This window comes from Neomonachus schauinslandi, chromosome 7, assembly GCF_002201575.2.
Source record: "Neomonachus schauinslandi chromosome 7, ASM220157v2, whole genome shotgun sequence".
Classification (NCBI taxonomy): domain Eukaryota; kingdom Metazoa; phylum Chordata; class Mammalia; order Carnivora; family Phocidae; genus Neomonachus; species Neomonachus schauinslandi.
In genome coordinates this window covers 135,717,631-135,733,615 of record NC_058409.1, presented here as the reverse complement: position 1 = coordinate 135,733,615, position 15,985 = coordinate 135,717,631, and positions in this window count along the sequence as shown.

The following is a 15,985-nucleotide window of genomic DNA, read 5'->3' as shown; positions in this document are numbered from 1 at the left end:
ATATATATATATATATATATATATATATATATATATATATATATATATGGGCACCTGGGTGGCTCAGTCATTAAGCATCTGTCTTAGGCTCAGATTATGATCTCAGGGTCCTGGGATCGAGCCCTGCATCAGGCTCCCTGCTCAGGGGAGAGCCTGCTTCTCTCTCTCTCCCACTCCCCCTGCTTGTGTTCCCTCTCTTGCTGTCTCTCTCAGTCAAATAAATAAATAAAATCTTAAAATATATATATATGTATATATACATATATATTTATATATTTTGCAAACTGTGGGAAATAGTCTATTGAAAGAGCCCTTGGGCGCCTGGGTGGCTCAGTTGGTTGGGCGACTGCCTTCGGCTCAGGTCATGATCCTGGAGTCCCAGGATCGAGTCCCGCATCGGGCTCCCTGCTCGGCAGGGAGTCTGCTTCTCCCTCTGCCCCTCCCCCCTCTCGTGTGCTCTCTCTCATTCTCTCTCTCTCAAATAAATAAATAAAATCTTTAAAAAAATAAAAAAAAAAAAAGAAAGAGCCCTTGACAGTTTGCTTGGGTCACAAAATAATCAACCTCACCTTCCTTTGTGCCATGAAAAAAATCCCAATATAAGAGAAAAATAGTTCTCAGGAAAACCAAAAACCAAAAAACAAAAAAACAGTTGAGATTTTTCTCAGTTTCTGTAGTTACCCACACTTGTTCTGAATAAAGTAGATAAAAGTGTATTTACAATAGCCAAGGTGTTATGACTAGCTGACTAGTTGGAGTGTGTATTTTTTTTTTCTCACTTTATGCAAGATATGCAAGTAAAGGACATAGCCTTAATGTCAAATTTTACTATGTGCAATCTATTTCCACAACCAAAGCACAAGGATAACTATGCAGTAAGCTTTTATTTCTAAATTTTTATGATATAATCTTTCCTTCCAAATACATGATGACCTTCATTCAAGTCTCCATTTCCTTCCAAATACATGATGACCTTCATTAAAGTCTCCATAAAGGAGCGTACGTAAACTCAATAATTGTGCGAAGGTTCAGAAGGATTGTGGTACTCTGCTTTGGAAGTAACTTCAAATACTATCGGGTTTGGCCAACAAAGCCTGAGGCAGTGAATGAAAAGATTACTCCAGACACCCTAGTAGGAGCAAAGAGAGGGTGTGGGGACCAGAGGCTCTAGCGGTGAAAGGTACTGAGCCAGATTCTGCCTCCACCTTTATTGTGAGGATTAACAATACAACAAGGGAATAAGAAAAACAAGAAGGACTGTGAAGCTGTAATAATCAGGACAGTGGTCTAAGGAGTATTGTGTGAATAGAACAAGCTGAGCTCCTGATGGGTGTGCAGACAGGGAGTGCATGGAGTGCATGACCTCCAAAGATAAAGGTCTCTTCTAAGTCAACCATCTACTCCCTGGATGAGTGTATTGAGTTGCAGCAAGGATCCAGCTGTTTTCAGCCAGGAAACCTTAAAGGGAGCCCAGTTTTCTGGACACTCCTTCTTTGCTTTGCAATTAGTCTCATCCAGTGAGGCATGTGTTTATTAAATCTTATCTAGCCAGGCACTACGAATCCCCACAAAATCCTATGGAACACTATTTTTTCCTATTTTTATCAGAGACAAAGCTTTGATATGAGAGTAGAATTCATTGTCAAGAAGAGACCAATTTGATTTCAAATTAATTTGTTGTGTCAGGGTGATATAAATTATCATTTAAAAAATTGACAATTAAAAAAATGATTTTTCCATAGTTTTCATGCTGAAATGTGGATCTTCTTTTTTTTTTTTTTCAAGATTTTATTTATTTGAGAGACAGAGAGAATGAGAGACAGAGAGCATGAGAGGGAGGAGGATCAGAGGGAGAAGCAGACTCCCTGCAGAGCAGGGAGCCGGATGTGGGACTCGATCCAGGGACTCCAGGATCATGACCTGAGCCAAAGACAGTCACTTAACCAACTGAGCCATCCAGGCGCCCTGTGGATCTTCTTTTATTTTCCAACTTTGTAAAACTTTTATTCATGATGTTAAAATGTTAGTAGGTCTAGGGGCGCCTGGGTGGCTCAGTCATTAAGCGTCTGCCTTCCACTCAGGTCATGATCCCAGCGTCCTGGGATCAAGCCCCGCATCGGGCTCCTGGCTCACTGGGAAGCCTGCTTCTCCCTTTCCCACTCCCCCTGCTTATGTCCTTGCTCTCACTGTCTCTCTCTCTGTCAAATAAATAAAATATTAAAAAAAAAATGTTAGTAGGTCTATATGTACTCTCCCTCATCTTCTTCAATCCAGGGCAGATAGAGTATTGACTTACCTTTTGAAATCTAGTGGCTAAATAGACATAATATCTGGAAATAAGCAAAGCAAAATAGAGATACATGAACAGGAATCTTCTTCTCATCATGCTTAGCAAGACAAAAATACCTTAACAGCTTATGAAATTATTGAAAAACACACACATGTACATATATATGCACACATACTATCACTTTAAATTTTAAATTTCTCCCGAAGTCACAATAGTCTAAAAAAGCTATCCCTTGTTATGCCATATACCATATCAAAACACTATTTTCTTCTTACTAGTACTTTTTTTTTTCTATTTTTTAGCTGATTGTGCAGGATATTCTAGGGCAGGAAGATTACCTGCAATATTCACAAGTCAATCAATATGATACATAACATTGATAGAAAGGATAAGAACCGTATGATCATTTCAGTAGATGCAGAAAAAACATTTGACTAAGTACAACATCTATCCACACTAAAACCCTCAATAAAACGTAGGTTTAGAGAGAACATACCTCAACATAATGAACGTCATATATTAAAAATCCACAGCCAATATCATCCTCAATGGGTAAAAACTGAGAGTTTTTCCTCAACAGTCTGGAACAAAATAGGGATTTCCCTTCCCACCACTGTTATTTAACATAGTACCAGAAGTCTTAGCCACAGCAATCAGACAACAGAAAGAAATAAAAGGATCCAAATCAGTAAGGAAGAAGTCAAACTTTCACTATTTGCAGATGACATGATACTCTATACAGAAAACCTGAAAGTCTCCACCAAAAAATTGCTAGAACTGATACATGAATACAGTAAAGTTGTAGGATACAAAATCAATGTAGATATCTGTTGCATTTCTATACACCAACAATGAACCAGCAGGAAGAAAAATTAAGGAATCAATCCCATTTACATTTGCACCAAAACCCATAAGATACCTAGGAATAAACCTCACCAAAGATGTGAAAGACTTGTAATCTGAAAACCATAGAACACTGATGAAAGAAATTGGAGATGACACAAAGAAATGTAAAAACTTTCCATGCTCATGGATTAGAAGAACAAATATTGTTAAAATGTCTATACTATTCAATGCAATCTACACATTTAATGCAATCCCTATAAAAATACCAACAGCATTTTCCACAGAACTAGAACAAACAATCCTAAGCTTTTTATGGAACCACAAAAGACCCTAAATAGCCAGAGCAATCTTGAAAAAGAAAAACAATGCTAGAGGCATTATAATTCCAGACTTCAAGTTATATTACAAAGCTATAGCAATCAAAACAGTATGGTACTAGAACAAAAATAGACACATAGATCAATAGAAAAGAATAGAAGAAATGAGCCCAAAATTATACAGTCAGTTAATCTTCAACAAAGCAGGGAAGAATATCCAATGGGAAAAAGCCTCTTCAACAAATGACGTTGGGAAAACTGGACAGCAACATACAAATAATGAAACTGGACCACTTACACTCTACACATAGATAAATTCAAAATGAATTAAATACCTAAATGTGAGACCTGACACCATATAAATCCTGGTAGAGAAGACCAGCAGTAACCTCTTTGACTTTGGCCCTAGCAACTTCTTTCTAGATATTTCTCTTGAGGCAAGGGAAACAAAAGCAAAAATAAAATATTGGCACTTTATCAAAATAAAAAGCTTCTACACAGCAAAAGAAACAATCAACAAAACTAAAAGGCAACCTATAGAATGGGAGAAAATATTTGCAAATGACATATCCAATGAAAGGTTAGTATCCAAAATATATAAAGAACTTATAAAATTCAACACTGAAAATATGAGTAATCCAAGTAAAAAAGGGAAGGAGACATGAACAGACATTTCTCCAATGAAGACATCCAGATGGCCAACAGACACATGAAAAGATGCCTAGCATCACTAATCATCAGGGAAATGCAAATCAAAACTACAATGAGATATTACCTCATACCTGTCAGACTGGCTAAAATTAACAACACAAGAAACAACAGGTGTTGGTGAAGATGTGGGAAAAAGGAACTCTCTTCACTGTTGGTGGGAATGCGAATTGGTGCAGCCGTTCTGGAAAATAATATGGAAGTTCCTCAAAAAGTCAAAAACAGAACTACCCTACGACCCTACCATCCAGCAATTGCACTTCTAGGTATTTACCCAAAGGGTACAAAAGTACTAATTCAAAGGGATACATGCACCCTATGTTTATAGCAGCATTATGTATAACAGCCAAATTATGGAAACTGCCCAAGTGTCCATTGATGAATGAATAAGGAAGATGTGGTACACACACACACACACACACACACACAATGGAATATTAGCCACAAAAAAGAATGCAATCTTGCTATTTGCAATGATATGAATGAAGCTAGAGAGTATGCTAAGTGAAATAAGTCAAGCAGAAAAAGACAAATACCATATTATTACACTCATATGTGGAATTTAAGAAACAAAACAAATTAACATAGGGAAATAAAAGAGAGGCAAAACAAAAAACAGACTCTTAGCTACAGAGAACAAACTGATGGTTACCAGAAGGGAGGTGGGTGGGGGGATGGGTGAAATAGGTGATGGGGATTAAGGAGTGCATGTGCTGTGATGAGCACCAGGTGTTGTATGGAAGTGTTGAATCACTACATTGTACACCAGAAACTAAAATTGCACTGTGTGCTAACTGGAATTTAAATAAAAACTTTTTAAAAAATTAAGAAAAAACTAAAAACAGGATTTTTTCCCTTTTGTTAGCAAAATCTAGCTCATGTCTTTTGCAAAGGTCAATTTTAACTTTTATTCAGTTTTAGTTTCAGTATTTTCCTTGGAACAATGTAAAAACCTTCATAAATAATTCTACATTTTAAGAGGAAACTGACTAGTTTTTCTGTATGGAAAAAAGTCAATGCATTTTTTCTGGCATTATGGTTTTTTCTAAGTTTTTAAAACATACTCCGAATTTATTTCAATATCAATTTCAGGCACTTCATGGTGATGTGCAATATTCATTAATGTCAAGATAACTAGAGAAATGTGAGAATTATAAAGGAGAAATTTTAAAAAGAAAACTAAACAAGGGTAAGGTTTAAAATGGGCCCATCAATAAGGTGGGTACAATCATATTTCATGTGCGAATCAAATGTTTAATTCTAATCTTCCAAGAATCCAACCTAAAATATAAAACATTATTAATTATACAAGTAATCATGCCATCTGTGTAAAGACACTATTCTTGGTACAAAATTCAGAAAGAATTTTGACCCTTGGACTTCAATACTATCTTCAAAAGATTTGTCACACTTGAGGTTATAGTACTATTCATTGACCAAGTCAAAATATTTATTAATCATCTATTATAGGAGGGACATTGTGCTGGAAGCAGATTATCATAAAGAACAAGATCAACAAATGTCCTTATTTATAGAATCTGAAATCCGTCTAGCAGGCAACACTGAAAGAAAGAGCTAATTGTAAAGCAGGATTTTACTAAAGAAATATAGCAGATAGTACTTATGAGGGGTTCATAAATTAACCTTGAGGAGTCAGGGAAAACTTCCCAAAGTAAATCATCTGTATGCTGAAACCCAAAGCAATCTCTAGGTAAAAGAGGCTTGGGGCTTGGAGATTTTTCCTGCATTGGGAATAACCAGAAGCTGGAGAGGAACTGCACTGTAGAAGATGTGGAATTAGGTGATTGCCATCATCCCTGACAATTCCAAGACAGGCTCATGCAAATAAAATTGTCCTTGGTAGAGGAGACAATATTCTAGTAATTAAAGCAGATTGTGTTCAAAAGTGTTGTTTTCTTCTTGATGCACCTGTTTCATGTGGAACTATCAGTTACAGAAGCAGTTGGAGTGCAAAACAACTAAGAGTTTGAGGACTAACACAATCAGGAAACTGCATGTAGAAATAAAGTATAAGAATCATATTCTTGAGCTTGAATGTGGGAGTTGAGTTGTGATAAAAATGGTAACTGTGGCCCATGTTTCAGTCAAGTGAGTCTGTGTCTCCTTTATAAGGCGGTGAATTAACATTTTAAAATTAAACTGAGCTAGGTTTCAAGACCCCACTTCCTCATTTGCCTTAAGCATTTTCTACGTGCTTATCACCAAGTTCCACTGCAAAGAAGTATGGAGTTATCTGACTTCCAATCAGAGCCACCAGTCTGTATCGTAATTTGGAAAGTATTATTGTGATCCCAAAGATCAGTTTCTACTTGTCTATTTCAATGAATAGTCAGCTCTATAGAGTCTCTCAATAGAGAGCACTTTCTTATTCAGTGTGGCTTTGTCTCATAGAGACAATATGACTGAACAGCTACCTACCTTAACACCAAAAAACAGCATAGTATAACTCAGTGCATGTGTGTGTGTGTGTGTGTGTGTATACACTTTAGTGTGATTGCATAGAAATATATCATGAGGGGTTAAAATATGTATATTGGGGGTCCACAATATGAAGATATGAAGATTAGCTGTTACATTTATGACCTCTGATTTTTCTCTTTAAGTATGAATAAATATCTTGCTCTGTAGGGTGGCATCAGCAAGGGGAGTGGGACAAGACACAAATATAGCTTCTCCCTTCTAGAAGAAAAAAAGATTCATTCTCCCTAGCATTGAAGAAAAAAAATAGTTAACATGGGGTTTACTAATAATGCGCATTATTTCTTCTTTGCCTTCATACTTTTATACACTTAACCTGCTTTTCAATGACATAATTTTTTAAAATTATGGCTGCATTCGGTAAAACTAAGCAGTTAAAAATATAGAAACCAGTTTCCCCTGGGTGGCACACACTCTTCATTAGGTCCTGACAAAATGTTCTGAAATAGTGTGTGTGTGTGTGTGTACATGCACACACAGGTACTATAGTTAATGTAATTATAAAAACATATAAAAGGTATAATTTTAAAAGCATCTTTTTTTTTACTCACTGTCCCTCAACTCTATTCTTTGACTATACTTTTTCTCCTATTCCCACATGAAAACTCCTGCAAGCTTCATGATTTCTTGAGTTATTAATAAGAAATAAAATGTTATACAGTAATTTAGGTCATAAACACAGTAACCAAAAGTGACTAGTCCCAGGTCATCAATTCAGAGCTGTGACCTTTTGAATTTGCTCTAATATAACCTCTCAACCCTTTCCACAGCTTGAGCCTGTTATCCTTAATGGTCAATACAAATTAAAAATAAGAAGCTTAATCAGCCCTGTTGAAAGTAAGGGAAAACACTCCTCCCCTCCCTTCTTTGGAGCATTTTCCTTAGGGAACTTGTAAAATCTTTCTTTGTCTCTTTAAATTGTATGTAAATCTTTTCTTTTCTGTCCTACTTTATTTTATTTCTTTTTTTCAAGTTTTTATTTAAATTCCAATTAGTTAACATACAGTTCATCACAAGTGCCCTCCTTAATCTCCATCACCCATAACCCATTCCCCCACCTACCACCCCTCCAGAAACCCTCAGTTTGTTCTCTATTGAGTCTGTTTTCTGGTTTGCCACTCTCTCTCTCTCTTTTTTTCCTATGTTCATCTGTTTTGTTTCTTAAATTTCACATATGAGGGAAATCATATGGTATTTGTCTCTCTGACTTATTTTGCTTAGCATAATCTTCTCTAGCTCCATCCATGTCATTGCAAATGGCAAGATTTCATTCTTTTTTATGGCTGAGTAGTATTTCACTGTGTGTGTGTGTGTGTGTGTGTGTGTGTATTATCCGTTCATCTGTCAATGGACACTTGGGCTCTTTCCATAATTTGGCTCTTGCTCATAATGCTGCTATAAATATCAGGGTGCATATATCCCTTTGAGTACTTTTTGTACCCTTTGGGTAAATACCTAGTAGTGCAATTGCTGGCTCATAGGGTAGCTCTATTTTTAACTTTTTGAGGCACCTCCATATTATTTTCCAGAATGGCTGCACCAGTTTGCACTCCCACCAACAGTTTCCTTTTCTCTGCATCCTCACCAACACCTGTTGTTTCTTGTGTTGTTAATTTTAGCCATCTGACAGGTGTGAGGTGATAGCTCACTGTAGTTTTGATTTGTATTTCCCTGATGATGAGTGATTGATCATCTTTTCATGTGTCCATTAGCCATCTGCATGTCTTCTTTGGGAAAGTGTCTATTCATTTCTTCTGCCCATCTTTTAATTGGATTATTTTTGGGGGGGGTGTTGAGTTTTATAAGTTCTTTATATATTTTGGATACTAACCTTTTATTGGATATGTCATTTGCAAATATCTTTTCCCATTCCATAAGTTGCCTTTTGGTTTTGTTTCCTTTGCTGTGCAGAAGGTTTTTATTTTGATGAAGTCCCAACAGTTTATTTTTGCTTTTGTTTTCCTTGCCTCAGGAGACATATGTAGTGAGAAGTTGCTACAGCCAATGTCAAAGAGGTTACTGCCTATGCTCTCCTCTAGGGTTTTGACTGCTTCCTGTCTCACAATTCTGGACTTCAAGTTACAATGTTGTGATCAGTACAGTATGGTACTGGCACAAAAACAGACACATAGATCAATGACCAGAATGGAAAACTCAGAAATGAACTCACAACTATATGGGCAATCAGTCTTTGACAAAGCAGGAAAAAGTATCCAATGGGAAAAAGACGGTCTCTTCAACAAATGGTGTTGGGAAAACTGGACAGCTACATGCAAAAGAATGAAACTGAACCCCTTTCTTACACCATACACAAAAATAAATACAAAATGGATAAAAGACTAAATGTGAAATAGAAAATCATCAAAATCCTAGAGAAAAACAAAGGCAGTAACCTCTTTGACATCAGCTGTAGCAATTGCTTACTGGATAAGTCTCCTGCGGCAAGGGAAAAAAAGGCAAAAATAAACTATTGGGACTGTATGTAAATCTTTTTTTTTTTTTTTTTAATTTAACTCCAGGTTCTTTTCACATTCCATATTATTCTGAAAATTAGTCAGAACTGGGGAAGCAAAACCTTTGTTATTGAAAACAATATGTGAATGAGAGTAAAGAGAAATGGTATGACCTAATTCATATATTTAGAATGGAACAGATCATCTCTTAAATTTGGGTCTGCTCTGAGTCGAAACAACAGTTGGAGCCAACAGGAACTCCTGGGGCATTGGCTCAGGGATGCTTCTTCAAGATCTAAGCTATCAAAAAGACAAAGGAAACAAAAGCAAAAATGAACTATTGGGACTTCATCAAGATAAAACCTTTTGCACAGCAAAGGAAACAGTTGACAAAACTAAAAGACAACCAGCAGAATGGGAGAAGATATTTGTAAATGTCTTATCAGATAAAGGGCCAGTGTCCAAAATCTATAAAGAACTTATCAGACTCAACACCCAAAAAACAAATAATCTAATCAAGAAAAGGGCAGAAGACATGAATAGACATTTCTTCAAAGAAGACATACAAATGGCCAACAGACACCTGAAAATATGTTCAACATCCCTTGGCATCGTGGAAATACAAATCAAAACCACAATGAGATTCCACCTCACACCAGTCAGAATGGCTAAATTTGTCATTTACATTTGTCATGGGCCATGCCTGTGGCTAAAATTAACAAGTCAGGAAACAACACATGTTGGTAAGGATGTGGAAAAAGGGGAACCCTCTTGATGCTGTTGATGGGAATGCAAACCTCTTATGCTGTTGATGGGAATGCAGCCACTCTGGAAGACAGTGCAGAGGTTCCTCAGAAAGTTAAAAATAGAGCTACCCAACAACCCAGCAATTGCACTACTAGGTATTTATCCAAAGGATACAAACACAGTGATTCGAAGGGGCACATGTATGTAAATCTTTTGAAAAGCTAAGTAAGCCTCAGCTTTGGGACCCAGGAATGTCTTTGAAATGACCTGGGAGCCATCTCTTTGAAATGTCATTATCAAGGAAGATAGTGTCCCTATTTCCCAGTTTCTGTGGGAGAGCTGGAGTCTAAATTATGTAGGCAACTCACTCCAGATTGCAAACATATTTCCTCTCATAAAAATATGAAAAGTTTGTGCTTCCTTTGTACAATGCCAAATAGCTAGCAGGTGATCACTCCAATTAACATGTGAATTTAGGATGATTTATGTGTGACAAATGGTCTGTCAAATCCTTATCACATGTATGTAATGTGTTACATCTGCTTGGCTATATGAACGGGTATGATTTTATTTGGTCTTCGCAATCTTTTGGCAAATTGCCTGTGATATGCATTGTATTCTAGTCTAAGTATTATTCAATAATAAAACATTTCATTTCTTTTCTACTTTTGTGAGGAAGTTTTCTGGGTTGGAGAGGAGATTTTGTTTTAATTTATATTTGCCCAACACTATACACTGGCCCCTTTCACTAGGGAGAGATGAGTAAATGTCCTTTATACCTTCGTGTTTCTCCTCCTCATTTAGCTTTTAACTTCAAGGCAAGGGCAAGGAACAATACAGTGAAATAAAAAGCTATTACCTAGTAGGTCAGCCAGCAAGATGGCCTTAGGTTCTCTGATCCTGGTCAATAGTCAGCACTGACTTTTTCTTTCAACTGGAAACTTTCAGTTACATTTGTCATGGGCCATGCCTGTGGCTATCCCTGTATTCTTCCTGCATTATATTCACTTATATTTAGCACCTACAAATTCCTCATGGAGTTCTAGAAACTGGAAAACAACAGTAAATGGAACTGACAAAACCCTGTCTTGATCAGTCTCAATTTGAATTGTATATGCTAATATGGGCTTTTAAAGATAAACTGAGACATATTAAAATTTTAAGAGCTTATTTGAGCAAAAAACAATTTGAGAAGGATAATGCCAAGCTGCAAGTGGTTAGACAAACTCCAGTGACAGGACCTGGGAAAGACAAGGAGAAAAGATGAAAGCAAAGTTAGGGAATGATTGATTGGCTATAGCTCAAAGTCTAGTTGGCCATCTGTGATTGGTTGTTCTAAGGTTTTGTGACCTTGAGGCACTTAGAGGCTTTGATTTTGGTTTGCTGATGTAGGCCGCCTCAGCATTAGAACTACCTCAGTGTAATGGGCTCCTTGTTTAATTAATTTAACAGGACTAAGAGAAAACAAATGAAAAGAGGAGGAAAATATGTGTTAATGGGGAGCTTATGACAACTCCAGTTCAGGTGGCTAGATCTCCACTCAGTCGGAGGAAGGTGGTACTCTACTTCTTACATTCTATAAGATTTCTTTTAATCATCCACTTTTACTTAAAGCAATTTAAGTAGAATTCTAGCCTTACAAATATCACTATAACTAAACCATATTGGCCATATTAAGAATATTAAAGTGCAATGGAGGGGCAAGGGAGGAAGGAACCAGATGTTTCCTTGCTTTGAGATTCATGTTGCACTAAATAAATTTATTTAATTAGGAAAGAAAGTTAATAGATGAGCATTCAGTGTTTTACATATGATACAAAATAATCAGTATTCCGGAGGTCTTGAAAGATTATAAAGCAAGTACCATGTGATGAAAGTAACAGAGAAACAGAGCTGGAGGAACATAAATGTATTGTTAGAGGCTATATATTGAAATGTGGAATTTCCGACTTGAGCTGTGTCCTGCAATGAGAATATCCTGTGTTTGCATAAGGGGGCAGTCTCTATGGAACTATGACTGAGGCAGGGGAGAATGAGGTGGCCTTGGGTGGTGTATGAGTTTGCGAGGGCTTCCATAACAAAGTACCACAGACTGGGTGGCTTAAACAACACAGAAGCATTTTCTCACAGTTTTGGATGCTAGATGTATGAGCTAGAGATGGTAGAGATCTGTCACAGAGGCCTCTCTCTCCAGCTTGTAGATAGATGTCTGTCTTCTGTGTGCATCTTCATGCAGTATGTTATGGATTGAACTGTGGCCCTCAGCTCCATTCATGTTGAGGTCCTAAACTCCAGTGTGACTGTCATTAGAGATGTGGACTTTATGGATATGATTTTAAGGTTAAATGAGGTCACAAGGTCGGGCTGGTGAGAAGCAAAAAAGACATGCTTGGACTCAGCAAGAAGGCAGATGACTGCCAGCCAGAAAGACTGAATCTGCTAGTGCCTTGATCTGGGTCTCCCTGCCTTCGGGAACTGTGATAGACCACATTTCTATTGTTTAAGCCATTGGTCTGTGGCATTTTGTCATGGCAGCCTGAGCAGACTGATACATGGCGTTCTCCCTGTGGGTATGTCTGTGTTTAAATTCCCTGTTCCTATAAGAATACCAGTGATATTGGAATAGAGCCCACCCTAATGATCTCATTTTAACTTAATTTTCTCTTTCAAAGCCTTATCTCCAAACACCATCACATTCTGAGGTACTGGGGATTAAGATTTCAATATATGAATTTTGGGAGAACACAATTCAACCCATAAGAAATGGTGAGGGATATTAAATTGTGATTCACAATTATTTTTCTCTACATTATGCCATGTTTCTCTATAAGTAAAACATATTGCCAATTGACTTTAAGCACAAGACTTCACTGACCAGGGGAATGTAGACCAATGAAATATATTACATGCTCTCTGTTGCTGCATCTTGAAAGTCTGCCCTCTGCCATGTATATAACAAGTCCTAAATGAGGATTTCTCCTTCAGCATGAATTCTGGAATGAGAAGGCCAGTGAAGCCATGCATTACCAACAGAAGCCAGACAAGGAACATCTCATCTGCAGCCATCAGTTAATGTAAACAATAAAAACATACTTGTCTGTGTAAGTCCTAAAATATTAGTGTTGTTTGTTTCTAAAGCAAGAGCTGACTAAAAAAAAAATGTATACGACAACAGCAAGCTGCTACAGCAAACACCTAAAATATAGGACATAAGCTTTTGTTCTAGATACCAACTCATGAGGAAAATGCTATTGAAGTTTGCAACCACATTATGCATAAGAAAAACATTGGGTATGACTATCACCTATAATAACTTGCAAGACAGAAAAATTGTCAAATAAATTTATTACTTTGGGAAATGAAGTTTTATCCAATAGAGAATATGGGCAGCATGAATTGTTTATTATTAGCTGCACTGGATAAATACTGCCAAAAGTTAGATTGGCCCAGGAAAAGAAAAATCTGCTTACAAACAAAATTTTAAAAAGAAAATCAGAAGAGTATCAGGACTATAAGGATTTGAAGAAACAACTCTTTCTCAATTCTAGCCAGTGAAAGGACTGATAAAAATATTTTTAAAAATAAATATAAAGTCAAGGATGCTGTGGTCATGATACCCTTTGTTAAAATATATAGTTAGAATCACTTTGCACTTGGAAATTCTGTTCAGTTAAACAGAATAGCTACAGGAAAGACAACAAGGATATTATCCATGGAAGCCTGAGAAACAAGGTATTTCTAATCAGATAGAGAGAGGCATCTATATATAAACATTTGGAGTTGAATCAATTAATAAGATATTTTTTAAAATCGAGTGTGTTGTATTGCCTAAAATCCTACCAGTCTAGATTAAGGAAAATTGTGACTGCTTGAAATGAAAATATGACCTTTGAGTTCCAAAATTCCGAAGTACAAGAAACATGCTTAAAATACTGCATAATCCCCTAAAAGTTAATAGTCTTCTTTTCTCTTCAAAAGTATCCCAGGAGGCTTATAAAAAAGGAATGACTTTCCACAGAGCAGAGCCCTGGAGAACAATGCCTCCGGGAGTCCCTTCTAGGGTAAACAAGAACGTCATCAAGGGATATTCCGTATTTCAAGAAAAGGGGACTTACAACGTTTGCCTTGTCTTCAGAACTGCTATTGACCAGTGAATTGTACGTGTCTATTTTTTCCTCTTTTCCAGATGTGATAATTTATTATCATTGTCTTATTACTGTTCCACCATTCTGTGGTGTGGCCGTGTGTGCGTGTGTGTGATGTAAAAAAAACAGTATCTTATTTTTCAGCTCACAGATCTTGGATCAAATAAAACTGCATCCTGACCTGAGGCAGATCATCAGCTCCAAATGTTAAGTCTGATTACAATAATTGGATGAGGCACTTGGAATCTCTCAGAGAGAATGGGTTTAATTGCACTAAGAAAAAGCAGATGTTTTTGGCCAAGAGGGTGGAATTATGGTAGAATGTACTAACTGTTCAGTTCTTTGTTCTCTTCCAACCCATGCCATGCTTCCTTGGAGACTGAGTATACTTTACTGACTTGTACTTAACCATACATTGACCTATGGTATGCAAGCAGACATAATTTTCTCCAGATATGTACTGAAGCATTCAATGAACTTACATGATTTGGTTCTGTTTCATTCTATTCCTGTACTAGGACCATGAGAACAGCACATCCCAGGTGTGGGCAGCCTTCTGGCCTGCATTAAAGTACAAGAACTCCTTAGAGATGAGAAGATTGCAGAAAAGCTATAGCTCATCTGCAATCTCAAAACAAAACAAAAAAACAAAGAAGTTGTGTTTTTGTAACTGTATTTGGAGGTTGTTACTTCAATAAGAAATGACTAAAATAGATAAATCATCCAAATAATCACTGAAGCACAAATGCAAGACAGTGTGTGAGAAAAGTAAGAGAGAAAGTAAGTCAGTTTTCAAAACCTAAGGAAATGAGTCATAGTGACCAAGAGATCATAAAATCTTGCCAAAGAAGAGTACTTGAATTTTGTTTTGTGACCAGATGCTATAAATAAAAGAAAAAAGAGAGAAAGAGAGAGGGAGAGAGAGAGAGGGAGTTTCGTGTTTTGAGAGAGGCTAAAGAATGCTATTAAAACTCACTGTGACTTGTGTCGGGTAGGGAAGTGGATAGCTTCCCAATTTGAGATTACAACAGTTCTCATGGGTGAGAGTGGAGTTTCTATGAATCCCTGTTCATACTAGCCTTTGCGTTTAAACAGAGAGCAACACAAGTGGTGGTGGAGACATAGAGGGAGAGGGAGAAGCAGACTCCCCGCTGAGCAGGGAGCCGGGGATCATGACCTGAGCTGAAGACAGATGCTTAACCGATTAAGTCACCCAGGTGCCCCATGAAGGTAGGTTTTTAAAAAGACCTCAAGACCCAGAGTCAGAAACCTATTCTTTGAAGTGTAATGGTTGCTCTCTGTTTAAACCCAAAGGCTAGTATGAAACTCCCCTCTCAGAATGAAGGGGGGGGAAATTGGTGGGGGAGGTGAACCATGAGAGACTATGGACTCTGAGAAACAAACTGAGGGTTCTAGAGGGGTGGGGGGTGGGGGGATGGGTTAGCCCGGTGATGGGTATTAAAGAGGGCACATTCTGCATGGAGCACTGGGTGTCATGCACAAACAATGAATCATGGAACACTACATCAAAAACTAATGATGTAATATATGGTGATTAATATAACATAATTAAAAAATAAAAATAAATAAAAAACTACCTTCTAACTATTTTATGAAATTCTGAAAGTATTTTGCTTAAATGCCTCATCCTCTATTACTTAAGGCTATCCCTAATCTGGCTCCTGTTTAAACACTGTAGGTATGTACCAACATTTCCTTGCTGTGCAGCATAAACTCTAAAGTGACCAGTCTTTTTCTCCCACTAATGCATTAGCATCATTAAAGTGAAATAACATGCTCCATCTGAAGAGAGGGAGAAATACATCTCTCTTGCCTGGGTGAACCAGTGTTTTCTTTTTTTCTTTTTTTTTTTTAAGATTTTATTTATTTATTAATTTATTTGAGAGAGAGAGATAGCAGGAGCAGAGGGAGAGGGAGAAGCAGGCTTGCCGCGGAGCAGAGAGCCTGATGCGGGACTCG